General features: G+C 34.0%; 1 protein-coding gene across 1 annotated transcript in view; it reads left to right on the top strand.

The window, feature by feature from the left end:
• Positions 1 to 1037: 1037 nt before the first annotated feature.
• The window catches only part of LOC145690433 (uncharacterized), a 47846-nt gene continuing 29798 nt past the window's right edge, over positions 1038 to 19085 (top strand). The window contains exon 1 of the mRNA XM_081765307.1: positions 1038 to 1769. The gene's annotated coding sequence lies outside the window, so the exon portion shown is untranslated. The remainder of the gene's footprint in view (positions 1770 to 19085) is intronic.

Genomic DNA, 19085 nt, shown 5'->3' with positions numbered 1-19085 from the left:
AATCAGATTTTTTTTTTTTTTTTTCAATTTTAGAGATGGGTCTGGAAATGTTTCTTCCACTTTTCTCCATCTGCAGGTTCCTCTTTTAATTCCCAATATTTTATCTTATCTTTCAAATAATCGATCAGCTGTGTTCTTCCTATTCCACGCTTTCCATCTTTCCTTCTATGGCAGTGTCAAGAAGATAATTTCTTTGCAAGATGTTGTGCAATAATAAGCTATCAAATTAAACGAGACAAATATTTCACTTTTCTTTAAATTATTCTCAACCGTCACCGTACTTAGCGGTTTATTTCACAATCACTCTTATGCTGTTAGTTCTAATCTATTACTAGGCTTGTAGCTACAGATTTACCGCATACTTAAGTTAATTTTGTAGGCATTACTCTTTCTTATTAAATATATTGGGCCTTATGCAGAATTGTTTTGATGTATGATTAGCGTCATACATAAAGCCTAACTACTGCAGGAGACATATCTTAGTCAAACTCCTTAAAATGGCGCTAATCAAGCGTCAGAACGTCTCTGCATAAGGCCCATTTTCTTAGTAAAATTTTAATTTTGAGCTGGGCTCTTCTCAATCTTCACTATATATGATCATGGTATCCTACGAATGTGTGAGACCGGATATAAAGGAGAGGTGATACAAGTACTAAATATAGCACGCCACTCTTATATCTCATGGAAATTCACTGAGTTCTATGTTGCAACAAATAAGTTTTAAATTTCAGATTAAATGAATATACAACGAGGGCGATATTCCATCGTTTTCTTGAGCTCCATTCCGTAGCGGTTTGTGTTGCGTATGATGCTCCTTATCATAACCTGAGGATATTAAAATAACTGAAACAAGCTTCAGTTATGAAACGGATGCATGGACAAGCGTACTTGTTGTTATCATGAAAAGTACTTAAGATTTTAGCATAAAGATTCATTCCTCCCTATTATTATTTCGCTGTATTAATTTTGGATATGGATTATTTTAATTCCTGACAATTATTATAGCGAATAGAAACACAGTAAACCATTACGCTGGTAAAGGTGCTGGATGGTATCTCCGTCTGGCCCCTTCCGTAATTGCCAAACCGGTAGTAGTAATTAAAAAGAATTTCGAGAATTACGCAACCTTAAGTTTTCATCTAAGGACTAAAAGTGATAAATCAACATGAAATATCTCCTAGATATATTGCCTCATGAGAACGTTTCTATAATTGCCATCTTAAAATAACTATGACGAAGTTACAATTGCCAATTCATCTTTCAATGATCAATAATTGATACAGTTAGAACGGCATTTAAAAAGGGATAAATTACGTATGGACTCTTTCACATTGCCATGGCAACATGAGAAACATGGCTGAGCTACGTTGGTGAAAGGAAAATTTTGGAACCTAAAGTTTACGAATTTCATAACAGAATAATGATAAATTAGTGAATATAGCGAATGCGTGTGAGTTTTGTGTATATGGAGTTTGAAAGTCATGTGAAAAATATGCGTTTGTAAAATTGGGTTATCGATCTCTACAGCGATCGAAACCCAACTTTCTACAATGAGGTAATATTTTGATGGTTATTTTTCTTGAAATGTGTTAAATATGGTTAAAGAAACATTACGGATGCAATTATCCAAACTAAAGCGTGTTAGTTCCACCACAGAAGAGTCACCAATCCAAGCGGATCCCTTGCAGGAGGTATAAACACCGCGTCGGTCTTTACGTATTGATTATGGCCGAAATGAAAAGGATAGCTAACAGGAATTTCCTAACCATGTAAGTATTCCTGTCATTGTACACATGAAAATGTGTTAAAGTAGTTTGTATTGTTTCTGTATTAAGTAAGTATACATAATGCTTCCGACCACTAGTTTCATGTTCACTTATAGGGTATTAAGAATTCGAGTAAGTACAAGGAGCAAAAGTTCGTATCCACATCATTTTCTTTCATCTATTGTTTTATACCAAGGCTTAGTGGATAATATGATTGTGGCAGCGTCAGTGCTGGATATATTTATCAGTGTATGCCAATTCAATACTTCTAATTCATTTTTCTTAAAGAATTCATAGAAATGTGTCGTAAACTGTTTGTACAAGTGCTGTTATAGAATGGATGTTATATTGAAAAGTGAAACGAGGCTATATAAAAAAGTAAATGGAATGTCTGAAACGTAAAAGTGTACCCTTTGCGTACAGTTAATATAGTATAGAAGTCCTGAAGTCAGTAAATAGATAAACGTAGGTGTTCATATTTACCGGCAGTACCGACAGTTGCTTCATGTATGTATAACTTGCTAAAGCATTTGTTTACATAACTTCTCGAATTTAAGAAATCGTAGTCGCTTACTGCAATTCGCTTTCCATAATGTAGAAATTTTATATGTGGAAATAACAATATTTATAATTAACGTATGCCAGTAATGATTTAAAAAAAAAAAGAAAGAAAGAAAAAAGTATGGCTGGTAACGAAAATTCAACGGGACAGGTTCTCAGAACGAACGTCCATATGACAGAAAGGTGCATTTTGTTTCAAAGTCCCTGAGTTCTTTCTAAAAAGTGCTTATAGAACTTTTTTCTTGTCAGTATTAAGCTGTGCCCTTGTATAGATACCAGAGTTGAGATAGGCCAGCTCATTATGGCAAGTTCTTAAGCCATATTCAGTTAATCGATTCCTAAGCAACTGAATTCTCAGAACAATTTCTAAAATTTCACCGGGAACCGGTCGTTCGGACGGTAAAGTTTCTATAATTATTTTAAGTATCACAATGTTTCAAATGCTGATAAATCTAAAACAATCCCAGCTTCCTTCCCTAACGCAGTTGTAAATTTGTCGAAACTTGAAATATGCCGCAAAGTGTAAGATAATAACAGAAAACTATGGGTATTATTTAGTTTCTCCCCCAAATCACTTAGTACCGGTAGTGACTTTGGTTCGTTATTTGTAATTGTGATGGGTACAAATACAGAACTTCGTAGCTAAGCTGTTAGCAGATGCGACTTTGGCGTGGGAGACCCGGGTTCTATTCCTGGTGGCAGCTCATATGGTTCGTATTCTACATTAATAAGTAGGTCCACGTCTCATATTGCATCGCTGCTGAATAGGACGTTAAACTCAAAATCAACTCAACTCCAAGAGTATAAATACAGTGTTGACGTATAACATAAAAACTACATTGCATAAAACAGAAACCTACTTGTACTAGGTGGCCACTAGAAAGCACGGACGCTATGTGACCGAGTCAGGGTAGTAGCGCAGCAGGGTGGCTCAAACGGAAGCGAGGGTGTACGTTTGTAAGGAGCAGGCGCGTGAGCGATGGTGGGTATACGTGTAAACCAGATCGTTACAACGGCTTACTATAAGTCATATTACAGTAAGCCTTCGATGGATTTGGGGGAGATAGCAAATGCCATCCAGTAGTCGTCAAACTTATAAAGCTTCTGAGTTAACGTACCGTTTTCAAATCCTATTGTGAGCTACCAAATTTATTTTTTAAAAAAAATTATTTGTTTATAGAGGAATCAAGTTGAGCCAACCGGAGTGTTAACGCTATCTACCGTAAACATCCCCGCGAGCTATTAGTAGCTCACAATCGACGGTTTGGTGATCACTGCACTAGACAATAGAAAAGAGTAGGGAATTGTTAAGGCACGAAAGCCAAAATACACAGTCCACCAGAAAAATGTGTACACTCTTCGTCAACATATGCTTACTTGAAGGTTTGTTATATTTGAACAATAGTTAAATGTAATTAAGAAATATAATATATAGGTTTTTTCTTGTTCTGGCCGACTCTAAAGAAAACAAAAGAAAAACAATGAATGAAAAATCAAAATGACGCTAAACTATACGTATGAGTAGACAAACTCGTCAAACAACAATTTTTTAAAAATGGTCAAATTTATTTATGCATATTTCTGGCCATTGCTGGCATCTGTGGCCTTAAGCCCGTCACGTATGAGAGATCCCTCAGCAAGCACACTATCCGAGAAAAGGGACGGGAAGGACTTGGGACCTGTATGTTAGTTACTATCTCGGTCTTTGATTGGTGTGAATGAGTAAGACTAAAGAGAAATCTCACTCAGAGTGACTTGCCCGAAAAAAATTGTTATATCCTTTCGATCGAGTGTCATCATCGTAAATCCAATCAGGGACTGCTTGAACCAAAGGCAATACTAAAATTAATGTAAAGTACGAATACGTTATAAAATTATATACTGCATTTAAGATAAATCTTAAAAATCAAGGGAAAAAATAATTCGAACGAAATGAAATAAATACTTGAAAAATGTATTTTGGTTAATGTAGTTCAGCACCATGAAGCACTACATGAACACTGACAATAATGTTTCCGTTTTTTGTTACACAAGAAATGGACATATATATATTAGACTAATGTCTTGAATCTGCAATTTAGTTTTTTTGGTGAAGCTTTCATTTTTAACAGATACCGGTAATTGTTTTATGTATAGTAAACACTTCCGATAATAACACACACTTTGACACAATCTGTTTGTAATGTACATACATAACATTTTTTCACATACACTGCATCTGTGTTAAACTGTAATAAACCAACACTGAAAAAAAAAAATTGAAAAAATTCACCGGTACTTGACTGTCATAAACTTACATGCAGAACTTATACAAAATCAAAAGTAAATCGACCCCCATTAGACATGTGCCGCCAGAGAAATACAGTAACTCACAGTAGAAATCATCACGCGTAAAAAGCACAAGTAGCAGCAACAAACCAACTCCCTCAAATATAAAAGGAACAGGGTAGTGTGACACCAAGCGATTAAATGTCTACAGCGATCACAGTAACGAACGTAGTAGAAGAGGTAAGTCCTCAAGACTGGAACCAAAAGAATCAAATCACTGAATCCAAGAATGAAATGAAACGACCAGCAAAAACTTGGAAGAGTTCACTTCATATATTTAACCTTGGTTGGTAGAGTTAAACGTTTTGGGTACCGTACTTCAATGGAGTATTTTAAAAGTACAGAATTCAATGAGTGAAGGTAAATAAGACATTCTAGTGTGTTATTTTCTTTGGTGTAAACCAGAATAATTGCGTACAGTTTGATAATATGCGTGCAAACTTATGTGCCATATAAATAATTGTTCATATCGGCTAAGGTTCCGCTGATTTCAGCCACATGAACCTGTTTCCAACGTTATATTCCAGGTTGGTTTGTATACTTTATCCACAGTTACTCTTTTTTCATTTTCTTCCTTCACTTGTCATCATTCCCATTGTACGTGCTTTCTTTCTTAACTCTTACGTATGCATCTATATTGTATAGTTATTAATCCTTTACTATGTATTTCGACTTCCTCTGTGAATGTGAATTCACGTTGAAATGAAGGCTAGATCACCACAGAACCACTGTCGTTGTCCTAGTCCTGGACAACTGAAGAAATACTCCCAAATATTCTGAACACACACACACACTTTTCAATTAAAAATTAATCATTCAATCACTTTCTACGTACCTATAATAGTTTTCTGATGGTTTCTAGCCTTGATCTGAACGCCATGAATATATATCGAAGACGTTAAACCATAATAGAAGCGATTGTCTAAGGTGCAAGGTGAGATTTTTATTCATCTACTATACATTATAGTAATGTGTAAAAGTACTACCTTTAAACTGTTAAATGTTACAATCTCCGTACTGTTCAGATATAATGATCCTTCAGGTGAATTATAAATATTTTATTGCCCTTATGATTTCCCAGTTCGTCCAGTCTTCTTCGTTTAATGTCTGCAACCAACAGTACAATCAAAGTCGATATGTGTATAAATTGTATTACCCTTTCTTCTTATATTTTTGACATTCATAGCGAGAAGTTCAGGGAGGGAGTTTGGGGAGAAGCTCCCAATAAAATTTCATAGCTCTCATGCTTCCAGCTCTAACGAAACGTTTCATTACTAATCTCCAAATAGAGTTCACAACAGTATCCTTTGTTAACTGTGGCCTAGGTTAGTTCCGCTTATTTAGGCTTAGTCCCAGCATGCCTCCAAGGGATGTCCTGCCACATGTAATGAATGTCTATGTGGCGTTCAGGTTATCTCCATTCAAGGAATATTGGGATGTTCATTTTTGCCAGATGAAAATCCATTTATCCGGTTATATCCAGGAAATGTGACTTCCATTGGAATTCCTGAATTGACATTTCTTGATTTTTTTGTAAGATACTTAAATAGTGTCACATAAAATGCACATCTCATGTCATTGATAAAGTAAATCTGAACCGTAATTTGTTTACATACGACTTCGGCTTCATGTGCTTCCGTTTTATATTTATGTATTACTCTTTTCTGTTGCAGCATATGTATCTTAGATTAATTAATAAGATAGTGACACATTATGGTCTATTGCCAATTTACCTAATATGTAGTCAACTTTTTCAAAGTGTGTTTTTCTCCCCAATTACGTATCCTACAGTAATGACCTTTATTACCTTTTTGTTAGTATGATGGTTGTAATCTGTAAATTTTGTATTTCTGGGCTGCCATCTTTGGAGTTTAACCCTTTATTCCAAAGGCACGCACCAGCCTATGATAAGTGATCATTACAAGCAAGAATTCTATCTGTTCCTGTTCAGGAGAACAAAAGTTAGTGGATATAGTTATGCGAGTGCATCCATGAGGGGGGGGGGGGGGGGCACTGTGTGTATGCCATGTAATCTAACATTTTCCTAGAAATTACAGTCACTGCTCATGTTAGTGTGTTGTGCAAAATTGATGTAAACATGGGTTCGACGCGAATTTCTGTGCACTTCGATTGTGGTAGTACGTTGCATTTACTTTATCTTAATATGTTCCTTGCAATGTGTGAACTTACGTGACATATAGAAAATAACTTTCGGGAATCAAACAAATTATCTGCTACAAATTCATGTAAATACTCAGAATTATTAACTGCGATGCTGTACAAGTGTCTTATAACACTTGTAATGGTTTAACTCTTGTAACCGTAATTTTGTAAATACAAAATATCTCGAGAAGAAATTGCGTCTCTTCATCCAAGATATTGAAATGGGATGGGGTTCTTTCAGAAATTCCCCTTTTCTCAAGATTGCTTAAGGGAATCATATGGCAGCATTGCCATCCAGAATTTCTCTCAGTAACTTATCTTCCAAAGATACCAGTGGTACATGCCATTGAAAAAGCCATTCCAGCTCCATTCAAATGCGCTGTGTTCCATCATCGGTGTGCCGCGAGGAAATCAAAATAACATTATTAATTCTATAGCAACCAAATAGAAGACACGAGAAGAATGTATCTTTGTATTTCACATTACTGTGAAACTCTACACTAGAAACAATTACTGTAATTGTAATACATTATTGTACAGTGTGGTTATAATTAAAGTTCCACTTTCAAAATTCTGTTAAAAACGAACCAGTGGTCAGAATAGCTTCAAATTTGAAGTGAATATATTTAAAGAAGGGGGAAACGGTGGCATAAGAAAAAGGTTCCAATTTTTGTTTTAAGTTGACTGGAGGAGGTCGCCCACGCCTTGAGTGTGTCGTTTGTGGGGAGCAATTGTCCAATGAAGCAATGCTACAGAAGTTTAAACGTCATTTTCATGCTAAGCATGCCAATTTAAAAGATAAATCGTTGGAGTATTTGAAAAGAATCTTGTCTCAAGAATCCCACCAAGTCAAAATTTTCACAATCCGTCCACAATTGAAGATATTATGAAAGAACATCAAGCTCAAGTTGCACATTAATTTTGCTTCTTGCACCAACTTGTTTTACTTATTTTTGAAAAACTGAACTACAGAATGAGCACTAAATACTTTCATTCATCATAAAATCAAAAATGGTTAACGACCTGTAGCTCAGACTGTTTAAGAATAAGACACGTGGTTATAGAAACTGTTTGCTTAGAATGGTGTTCTTGTCACGTCCCGGAGGGACGCGATTTCCTCCCGAGATACCCTGTATAAAATACAGCTTTCTTATTTTGTCTATAGGTATAACACCGATAGGAATGTACCTCCAGAGAATCTTTTAAAAATATTTTACACTTCTGTCTTTTATATGTACTGATATAGTTTAACCGTAATATTGTTATTTTCGACGACAGCTCGTAAACTTGTGGTATATTTTGTTGGTTACATAAATATCGTTTAAAAAATTAAAGAAAAACATATGGAAGTTGGTCTGAAAAGAATATATTGTTGAAATAAAATATATTGAATTTGAAAAGGAAATTTACGGCTGAGTAGGAATCGAACATGAGTCTCGAGTTTGCTGTACCAGTGCAACTATGCTGGTTAGTTCATCACCAGATCTGCCGTAGATTTTCTCTTTAGGGCGCTGATCTACGTCTTGGATAACAACTGGACAACGACAGTTAACACTAGTTCGGTAAGCCTAAGACCCGGATTTGATTCCTTCGTGCAGTCATATATTTTTTTCTCTTTGAAGTTCAGTTTAATTTCAGATGTTAGGAAAGGTATATTGTGCCATTCAATTGTCAAATATGGAAACTGATGTATACTTCATAAACAATTTCTGCTTATTGTAGAAAACAATTGTACTGGTCAATTTAGCTTCAAAGAAGGTGTAAGTTTTATCGTTAATAACAGGGTAAATAGTGTTAAACTGTGGCTTAGTTGGTATAGTTCCTGTAGAGTACTTGGATACTATACCAACCAATCAACTGAATGAGGACCACACTAATATGATATGAATTATATTCGTAAATCCATAGCAACTCGTTTATTTGCTAGCCACGTCAGCAAAAAACTAGGCCACAAATCTTAAAGAAAGAAAAAAAAATCTCTTTGAAAGCTCTACACCGCTAAATTAAATTAAAATATTTTTGAGTTTCTTAAATAACATACAATCCGTCATGACCTACTTCTAGAAAACTTTAAACATTAATCCATCTGCACAGACTGCTAAACTCAAGGTTCAGTCACAATGAGAAAATACTTTTCAACCCGTTAACAATTGAAACTAACAAGTCCGTATTCTAGAAGACAAGATACTTATTTTTATATTTATATTCCCTCAGTTCTTTGGCATGAATATTTGAACGTACCAAATTTGTAATACGTTGTGTAATAAATGAAATGAAGTTTATTTTAACTTTTGAATCAAATTTTGTGTTAATTTGATGTCAGTACTTGGCATTATCAATTTCTGATGGCTTTTTCTGAACCAACTGAATTAGAGAATGCTAACCAGTTGCTGCATGGAATTCCAATAGCATCTTCTAATTTAATTGGTTCATAGAAATGGCTGACTTAAAAATAAATAAATAAAACAAAATACACATGGAAAGGTAGTCAACATTGTTTCGTGTATTGTACAATACCATATAAGTGCGAACAAGCAACATAAAAACTTGAACATTTTTTCGTATTAGGTAATTTAAAAAGATAAGGGCATCTTGCCTTGCATCTTTATAATAAATTATAACACATACGGTTTCAAGTCTTCGCTCTGACTGTGTTTCAGTAGCGCTACTAAATGTATGATACGTTGAATTTTTTTCATTCTGGAAAATTGTGTAACTCTGGCAAAACACATTTTAAAATTAAATTCTCTGTAAGTTTATAAAGTATTTCATCCGAGCTACAGAATTTTCCAGAATGAAAAATTCCATCAACATACAATAGTAAAATAAACCAGTGTTGAACTCACTTATGCATTCATATTAGTAACATTTTCATTCACGTTTCAACGACTCCTTGTTTTATCCTATTATGAGATAACCGTCAGTTGATTAAGTAATTTCCATCAATCTACATTTAGCAGCTTAGCTAAAAGAGTCAAGCTGGAAACCCGTATCTGTTATAACTTATTAATAAGGACGTATGGTAAGATGCTTTTATTGTCTTAAATATGCGTCCATCAGTGAATATTCTTAATACGTTAATTCAAAAGTTTTCTTGGGCACAAAGGATACTAGTAATGGGGTAGATATTTAAATTAAGTTTCAATGATATCTGATCTAGAGAATCTGAATTAGAATACCACACCTTTGTATTACTACCTTTTTTCAGAGTCTACGATTTCTAAGCTATCTAAACATATGCCAATTTCCCGTCGCACTATAATGCGATAGCTGTGTTTCTTAAAGTAAATTCTCTCGACAGAGCATTTGGATAAAATTGAATAATATTTGAGAAAATAAAGTTTCTTTTCCCCTTTCCATAAATACTCATCCTTTGTTTCACTTTTAACTTATTTTGTCCCTTTTGTCCTATGAAACCTTTGACCTTGTAAGTGTATTGTGAGAAAGTGAGGGAAGATCCAAGTGCAGTAAATTTTCTATATAACGGAGAAAATTTTTTTATCTGGATTTTTTTTCTTAGTGTGAACATTTCAGACATTAAGATATTTGATTGTTAAGAAACAACATTCTACGGAAAACAGCGTGAGGTTGATTTTTTTTTCCAATACGCAGTTTTTTATTTATTTATTTATTTGTTTATTTTTAAATACTGGTATGTACATTAAATATTTTATATTAACATTATACTTACAACACAGTTTCAAGAGTAATATTTTATTTTAAATATTATTCATTTCAATTCACTATTGGGGTGAACACCTTTTCACCTCAACTAGTATGTTTTTGAAACTGTGGTGTATGTATAATGGTAATATAAAATATTTAATGTGCATACCATACCAGTCACACACACACACAAAATCTTACAACCGCGTATAAGAAAAATTCAAGTTCACGCTGCTTTTCCGTTGAATGTTGTTGCTTACAATCAAACATCTTAATGTCTGAAGTGTTCACACTAAGTCAACACTTCCAAATAAAAAAATATTGTACGTTAAATAAAAGGCTTGCTGTATTTGGATCTTCCCCCATTTTCTCACAATACACTGACAAGGTCAAGTGTTTGAAAAGACAAAAGAGACAAGGTAAGTTAAAAGTGAAACAAAGGATCAGTACTTATGAATATGGGAAGAGAAACGACTGTTTCCCAACTATCACGAATTTTATATAAATGCTCTATCGAGAGAACTTACCTTAAGAAACGCAGCTATTGCCTTATAGTACGACGGGAAATCGGCATATGTTTAGAGAGCTTAGAAATCGTAGACTGAAAAACAAGTAGAAACACAAGGATGTGGTGTTCTAATTGTGACTTTCTAGACTAATTTCATTGAAACTTAATTTAAATATCTTCTCATTACTATTATCCTTTGTGCTCAAGAACACTTTTGAATTAACGTAACAAGAATATTTTTTCTTTCTTTCTTAACACACACTTATTATACCAACAATGACACCACATGTATTTTCGTACTACTTTGTAGTTTTAAAGAAAATACATAGAATTAACTAACACTCACCTATAATCTTCTAAACTAATAATAATAATTTTTATATTCCTAGTATAATTTTGGCAATTAATTCTGTTGCCTTTGACGATTAGTCAGGAATGACTATTTGTCGCTTTACAAGTATTTTACATTTAGTTCAACTTACTCCATTTTGCGCACAAAACACTAAAACCAGCAATAAGTTATTAAAATTATAGTGATGAATACACACACTAACTGACAGCTTAATGATACTTGTTTCAACTAGAAGTACTAATATAAATACAATCTACAATGCACATTTAACACGAGTTACAGTGCACGTCAGTTCACTTGCTTTGTTCTTAACACTCCATCAGTTTATACAGATCTGAAAAAATTGTAATTCCTATACGATTTGAAGTCACAAACGATTAAGTTATTGAAGGAAGATGTTTATGATTAAATCCCAGTTCTCGTCAAGTTTCCTTCATCCAAATTTAACGTTAAATGTTTTGTTCTAATGTAATGAGACTCGAAATCATTTATTTCTACGGTGATTACGTTTTCTTAATAAGTTTGACCTCCTTTTAGTTGTATTTGGTTATAAGTGAGTCTTAGTTAATCTTAACAAAATGTCCCAGGTGATATCTAATAAAATATATACGGAATGTTGTAGAAACAGAGTTCTTTGTTTCCTCTATTGTTGGTTCTCAGCTAATTTTGTTGGAATGAGTATTAAGATAAAGGCTTTTCTAGTATTTACTGGCATTTGTTTCAATTCTTGCTAGAGACGGTTCTCAAACTAAGGGTGCTGTGAGTTTGACATTACTTTTTTCAGTAGCAGTTCATAGGGAACAAAGTAAATTAAATCCGCACTCCTCAAACTGTGGGGCCGCGGTGGCTCAGTGGTAGAGCGTTCACCTGTGGTGCGTGGAATCCCTGTTTCGATCCCAGCTCGCATCAGGTGGGCTTTGTGATGAACAAGCACCATGTGCGTAGGTGTTGTCGGAGTTCTTCCACTTTCTTCATTCCACCATTCCATTCACTTCCCATCATCACCATCTTCTTCAGCCTACACAGCATAAACGTGGAACGTAAAACTGAAAGATGTCTTTTTTTCTTTCTTTCTTTTATTCAAATTGTGATGAACCTGGCTTCTTGATAAAACTATGTTGCAAAGTTGATAGCCTTAACACTCTTTAAGGTTAATTTTCGTCTGTTGGAACAGTTTACCTTATATATGAATCTTATAACATCTGTTAGCAGATGAATCTAATTACCGTTCTTTGTGCAGTTAGACATCTATGAGAGATTACATAAGATTAAAGAAAAATATTTTAACTATATTCAACCCTTTGGTTTGATAAGGTGTCGAATACTCTAAACTTCTTCCTTCTTACTAACTAAAGGTGTTCTAAATTCCCAGAAAGTCAAGTTCCTGAAAATTTCCGTTCTGTCAGTCGAAAATGGTAGACACATTCTGTTTCATGATTGTTAGCTTTCGTCTTTCTAAATATTTTTTTTAAAAATTCAGAATCGCATTAATACTCCCCAAAACGGTGTATTCATCCCATTTTATGAGATGCCCTCCCCGCTGGACAAGTTAGAGCGCGTGCGCCTTTGATGTGGGATACGACTGGGTAGCGTAGTGGTTAACGCATCAGCAGTTTATGCGGAAGATTCCGGGTTCGAGTCGAGGTCCAGTTATGCACTTTTTCACTCTCTGTGTATTATTGAATTCTCACCTACAGAGGATTTCGTGTGTAAAAATAAGTTGAAATCGGTTGTTTCCTCCTTTCATTAATATAATTGGTCCATGATCTCTGCTCTTCAACGAATTTCTAAAAAAATGCATATAGAGAAAAATGATAATAATAATAATAAAGTAATAATATAGATGCATGAAATTTTACTACATTACTGATGTGTTATATATATATTTATTTATTTATTTATTTTTAAAAAAATTATAAACTCAGTATATTCATAAATTTATTTCCGAGTAGGAATAGGTAGGTGAATTCAGAATTTTATGTCTTCGAAATATGTAAGGTTATTGAGAAATTCGTGAGAAATGAAGATACTGGGCTGAGAGGCCCCGGCTTCACGGATAAGGGTTAATCAGCTAGCTAAGATACGTTGGCGCTCATGAAAACTAGTATTTATATACAAGGACAATTTTATAAGAGTTAATGAAAGTAAAAGTAATAATAATATTCGGAAGAAGATGCATCGAAATGTAGTTCCACAGATGATGTTCATTTTCTGAAGGTATATTTACTGAGAAAGCGATAATATTTTGCCAAAACGTTCATAATTATTTAATTTTGGCTGCTTTTGGGGCATGTACTTTTTCTTTAATAAATACTGCATATACGTCCTATTAAATCAAGTAACTATTTGTGTAGGTGTTATTATATACATACAGATGCCAGATTCTAACTTCTTTTTCAATACAGATACTAGTTAAAAGAAATTGTAAAACCTATAGAGCATCCTCAAATTCGTAAACTCCTGGCCAAAACTTCATTATTTGTGTCAGGAACAGCGTATCGACAAATGGATATCGGCATTTGGAAATGTGTTTTATAACGAATATAAGAAAGTAACTGCTGTTCTGCGTAATTAGACCGGAAGTTAGAGACACCTAAACAAAAATTAGGTAAAACCATGAAAAAAGTAAGGGTATAAGCTCCAAACATGATGTCAGTGGTTCGTAGTAATTTTTGCCTCAGCACCTTGCCGGACAAATTTTGGATGCTCTTCCAACGATCTGAAGAGATTAAAATGGCATAAGTTTTCTTCAGATTAGAAAAGTATCCTCACTACTAGCAGCTTTACAGTGTAGCTCATATGGGACGCATGTCAGTTAATTAGTTACTGATTTCATCAATTCTTAGGTATCAGTACTGAGTTTTTGTTGGAGGAGATACGTAGTTTCTTAAGTTTAATTCAAAAGAATGGTTTGAGATAAACTTTGCAGTTCGTACATGCAGACTCTTTCTCAGTGAATGAATGATGAATAAAGAAAACAGAGACAAGGTAGCGAAATCCACGGTTAGACGTGAATATTTTTAAAAATAGGTGCCGGAGATGCTAGTACGAAATCAGAAAAGTTCTCACAGCTGAACTATTCATTTTTTTTTTCGATGAAATACATAATTTATAGGCTGTCTAAAGTAGAAAATACTAATAGAAATAGTAATATGGAGCCCCCTCGTGGCTATATGAAGAACGTACGTACTTTTGGCTCAAGAGCCCCTGCTTTGATCCCATAAAATGACTACATCAAAGCAACCATGAGTCCACGTATTTCTATGATTAGACTTTGTGAGAGGTGATCCTACTATTCTGATGAGCATCAATGCACAAGCAAAGATGACCTAGATGAAGTTCATCTGAAAAACTCCTTTTCACGTTTTCACAGTTATGGCCTAAGTGTGCTGTACAGGAAATAATATGTCCGGGACCTTATTTTCTGGAAGATATTTACGTGCTTATTTATTTTTCATTTAAGCAGAATTTCAGCGCTGACAAGGTAAGTTCAAAAGTAAACAAATGGAAGGAATTAGTAGGTGCTACGAACTATTAGCTTTTAAACGCACATAATGTACTGTTCCAATCTTCAAATCGTTTCAAATTAAAAATAGCTAGAGAACTTAAATTTTATAGAACTGCAGATGAAAAAGGTATCAGTACTGCGTATCTCCAGAAAGTGTCACAGGTATAGATATAGTAAACAGTGCAAAAAATAAACATTTTCCCATATTTTTAAATTTTTAATTAGGTTTCCGTAAGCAGCTGCGCTGTTTCTTTGATAGGGACTTGTAGGCACTGGAAATATTAAATTATTGAGTGATATCACATGTAGTTTGGTGACGAAAGTGGCCCGGAGGCCGTACTTTAATTTACGCTTTATGATTTTTTCCTTTAGTTTTCCACTGGCTGTTACGCCGTCTCTTTGGTTGTGAAATGTAAAAACTATGGATTTTATGTATTTTAGTTTTCCTAAGGGATTTTTGTAGTGAGTTATATCGAAGATAGAATACAAAAGTTGACACAAATAAACGTTAAAATAGTAAGTATATAGACAGATAAAGTGTGAAAAAGGGCGTACTTTTAAAAAGGTTTTTCATTCTTAAGATGAACAAGCTTTAGAGAGTTACATTTTATCTTGTAATATAATGTACTCTTTTATATTATCCCAAATAATGGAATAGTGATTAACAAAAGAAAACTGCGTATTTTGTTTACAGATTACGTATGAAATTATGCTAAGTATCTCTGTTGATAACTTTACAAATAGATACCGTAGTTCGCATTGTCATAAATCCGCCAGGAAGAAAGAAAAAAACCTTCATTAAAGTAATACTAAAACAATTTTAGATAGCAAATGACTAAAACATGTTTATAAATTTACACCCCGACCCCATAGCAGAACATGCCGCGATCTGCGATGTGATCGCAGAAAATTTGCCGCACCTGTGCAGAAAAATTGCAAGAGGAAAAAATAATATAGCCAACAGAAAAGTATAAAAACATGCCTGTTATGTGTAGATGTCTTAAATGCACGGACGACTCACATAACTGTAGTTTGAACTGTTTATTACGTCGCGTAAAGCATAGTTTTAACAATCACTAGTGTTTCTTCTACAGAATTCGTGCAGAAAATTTTTGAAGAATTTCTGCAGAAAATTTTTGACTTACGAAAGCTCATCGCAGAAAGAGAAAGTTCTGCCATCGGGACCGTGATAAAACAAAACATTAAAGTGTAATAAATGTGAACTAAACTAAACCAAAACCAACTAGCCAAATCATGACCCCGTATGCTGACACCCAATCTTTAGATAAATAACTATTAAAGGGAATTCAAAAACGAGATAAAGTCTGGGCGTTAAGATAAACTTTCAAATAAAAAAAGATGGGTGGAAGCAGCGGGGATCATTGCATCATCTCACAACTAGTCGAGTATACGGATTATCAAGCATCAAACTACTTTTGGAAGAATGAGACTGAAGATTGTGTTCATGGTGTAAGTTATCTTTCCTTTTTTTTTCTATCTTGAGCTGTGGATAGAGTAGTAAAATTGATATCCCGTGAGGGGACAATCTACACTATTTGTTAGTTCTGTAGAAAACGAAAGCTGCAACTATTGTTTAAATTGAATTTGTAATTCAATAGTTAACCTTTGGTTTTAATTATCATGAGTAAAGTTAACAGTTAAAATATTGTTTTTTAAAAGAACAAAACAATATGAAGGCTGGATTCCGACCCGCACGCGGAGGCTATATTTCTAAATTAGGATGACACTTGACGTCACTTTGAGGAGTGATGTAATATATATATATATATGTGTGTATATATAACATCAATAAAAGTTGCAACTTGATTTAATAGGATCCATATTCAGTACTTATTAAAAAAGTACTTACCCCAAAAACACCTAAAATTATCCAACTGTGAACGTTTCGACAATTAGTTATCTTCCTCAGCATAGATCCTTCAAGAAACTAACATTGTCCGTGGAACTACATTCGTTGATTATCATCTATATATCATAACTTTCTTACTTTCAATAGTAATTATTTCGTAAAATTTCCCTTGTACCTATATTCTCCTGATCATGAACATTAACCATATCTTAGGTAATTGACTAATAATAATAACAGAAATATTGCTTCTAAATCTCACTTCTCTCACCTTCGTCCCATCGTTTACTAATAGACGTAATTTTTCGAAGAAAAGTGACAAAATTGAAACCGTACCAAGAGAATCATGTTATTTTATGATCTGCATATGCAAAATCTGCCCTTACTCCAATGTTTACTATATTTAGATTGAGAAAGCTTAAATTGTGCCTTGAAATGTCTTGCGTAGCCGGCCAGTAAGTTTTTATCTGTGCTTTTAATTGATTACTTTTCTGTAGAACCAGAGATCCAGTAAAAAGATCGTTCACAGTTGGATAATTCTAGGTGCTTTTCGGATATATATTCATAATTTGTAATATTCCTTTCATTATTACATGTTCGTTCTACTCATTCACATTACACAGTTCTTCATTTACACATAGTATTGTTTCGTTGCGCATCTGGGAAGTGTTTTATAGATTCCCGACGTCGAGTCAGGGTTTATTTTCTATACAAATTCATTTCCGTGTCATCAGCGTAGTACAGGGTGTCCAATATACAATGCAACCCGGAGTTTGGGATAGAATTTTTGAACCTGAAAGGACACAAAAATAATGGTGTACCAAAGTGAAGCTTTGTTCATATATTTTTAAACTAGGAAGCAACGATTTAAATACACTAGGAACCACACAGTGTTGCCAGATGTAACAGAAGGTGTAAATCATTTTTTGCAAACATAAATTGACTCGTAACTCGTACGTATGGATATTCTGTCGTTAATTTTCTGTTTGTTTAGCTTGAGTAGCTTGGAAACTATGGAGCAGAAAAAACAATTTTCAGTTCCACCGATAACTAATCGGATGAGGCTTCTGAAAAGGAGAACTAGGGAAATCGTAGTTTTCACAAATTAACATTCTCAGTTGGCAACCTGCTAATGTTTCAGTGCATCAAAAGGTGTGTTAAGGATCTATCTACATTATTCAATAGTAGAATACAATATTTCAATAGATATTATACAATTATATACAACTATATAATATTATACAAATATTCAATAGAATCCAGACCACAAAGAAATTGTTCTCCACATGGACTCAAACCAGGGACCCTTTAATTATAAAGATGACGGGTCTAACAACTCATCCACAGAAACACCTGATACAAATACGTTGTACTGATCTTGCATACTTGTCAAGAGTAACTTCAGAAGAACAAAAAGATGCACAGCTACATAGTTATAAACTTATTAAAATAAATGAACAATTTCAAAAGACTACAGTGTATAAAAGATGTAATTTAGTCCAAGTTAGTTGACTGAGTCAGAAATACAGCAACTTAATTTAATTTGCATGTCAATAAAAGAAGTGAATAACGATACGAATCATTTGAGTTTATTCTGGCTTTGAACCACTCATACATATACACTACATCTGCAAAAGATACTTTTCATTTCAATAAATCACTTACATCCACGTTTCTTCGGCTTGTAATGTATAAGAAAAGACCTAGATGGTTTGAGATATGTGGAGACATCACCATGAAGTTCACACGATTTTACTTTTAACATTATTTTTTAGGTTAAACCAATTAGTTTTTATGAGAAAAAAAAACACTTGTTTTAAAGCAAGGTTTCAACCAGCCAATCCTAGCGAAGAGTCAGGGAAATCTACTATATTTTACAAATATTTTTTTTAGGTGCCCACTTTTTTTTTTTTTTTTTTTTTTTTTTTTAACTGCCTACAGAAATTGTGAAGAACACATGAAGGAATCAAGACAGATTCAAACAGACGATAAGAAAAAGAAATAAATTATCTTTAGAAATAAAGAAGCGTGAGGAGCGCAGAAAGATGTTGAAACTTCAAGTTCTAAAAGGACAAATGAAATCGAAAGTTCAAATGCCACAGAAGGAAAACAAGCTACGTTTGTTTATTGGTTTTAGATAGCCAAGAGATGGGCCAAATTACGAGGGCTACTTTTAAATAAAGTCCGATTATCAACAGAAACAAAACTATTAAAGGTAGTGCCATTTTTGGTTGTTTCCTCTGTACACATTAAGCTCTTTCTCTACATAGTTACCATGTTTGCTTAAACATTTATCGCAACGTTCGATAAGTTTTTGTATACCACGTGATAGAAATCACCCACCTGCGACCGAAGCCAATCTTCAA

The sequence above is a fragment of the Thermobia domestica genome, chromosome 7, assembly GCF_964235325.1.
Source record: "Thermobia domestica chromosome 7, izTheDome1.hap1.1, whole genome shotgun sequence".
NCBI classification, from domain to species: domain Eukaryota; kingdom Metazoa; phylum Arthropoda; class Insecta; order Zygentoma; family Lepismatidae; genus Thermobia; species Thermobia domestica.
Note: the sequence above shows the minus strand (reverse complement) of the source record. Positions and strands in the feature narration are given on the sequence as shown.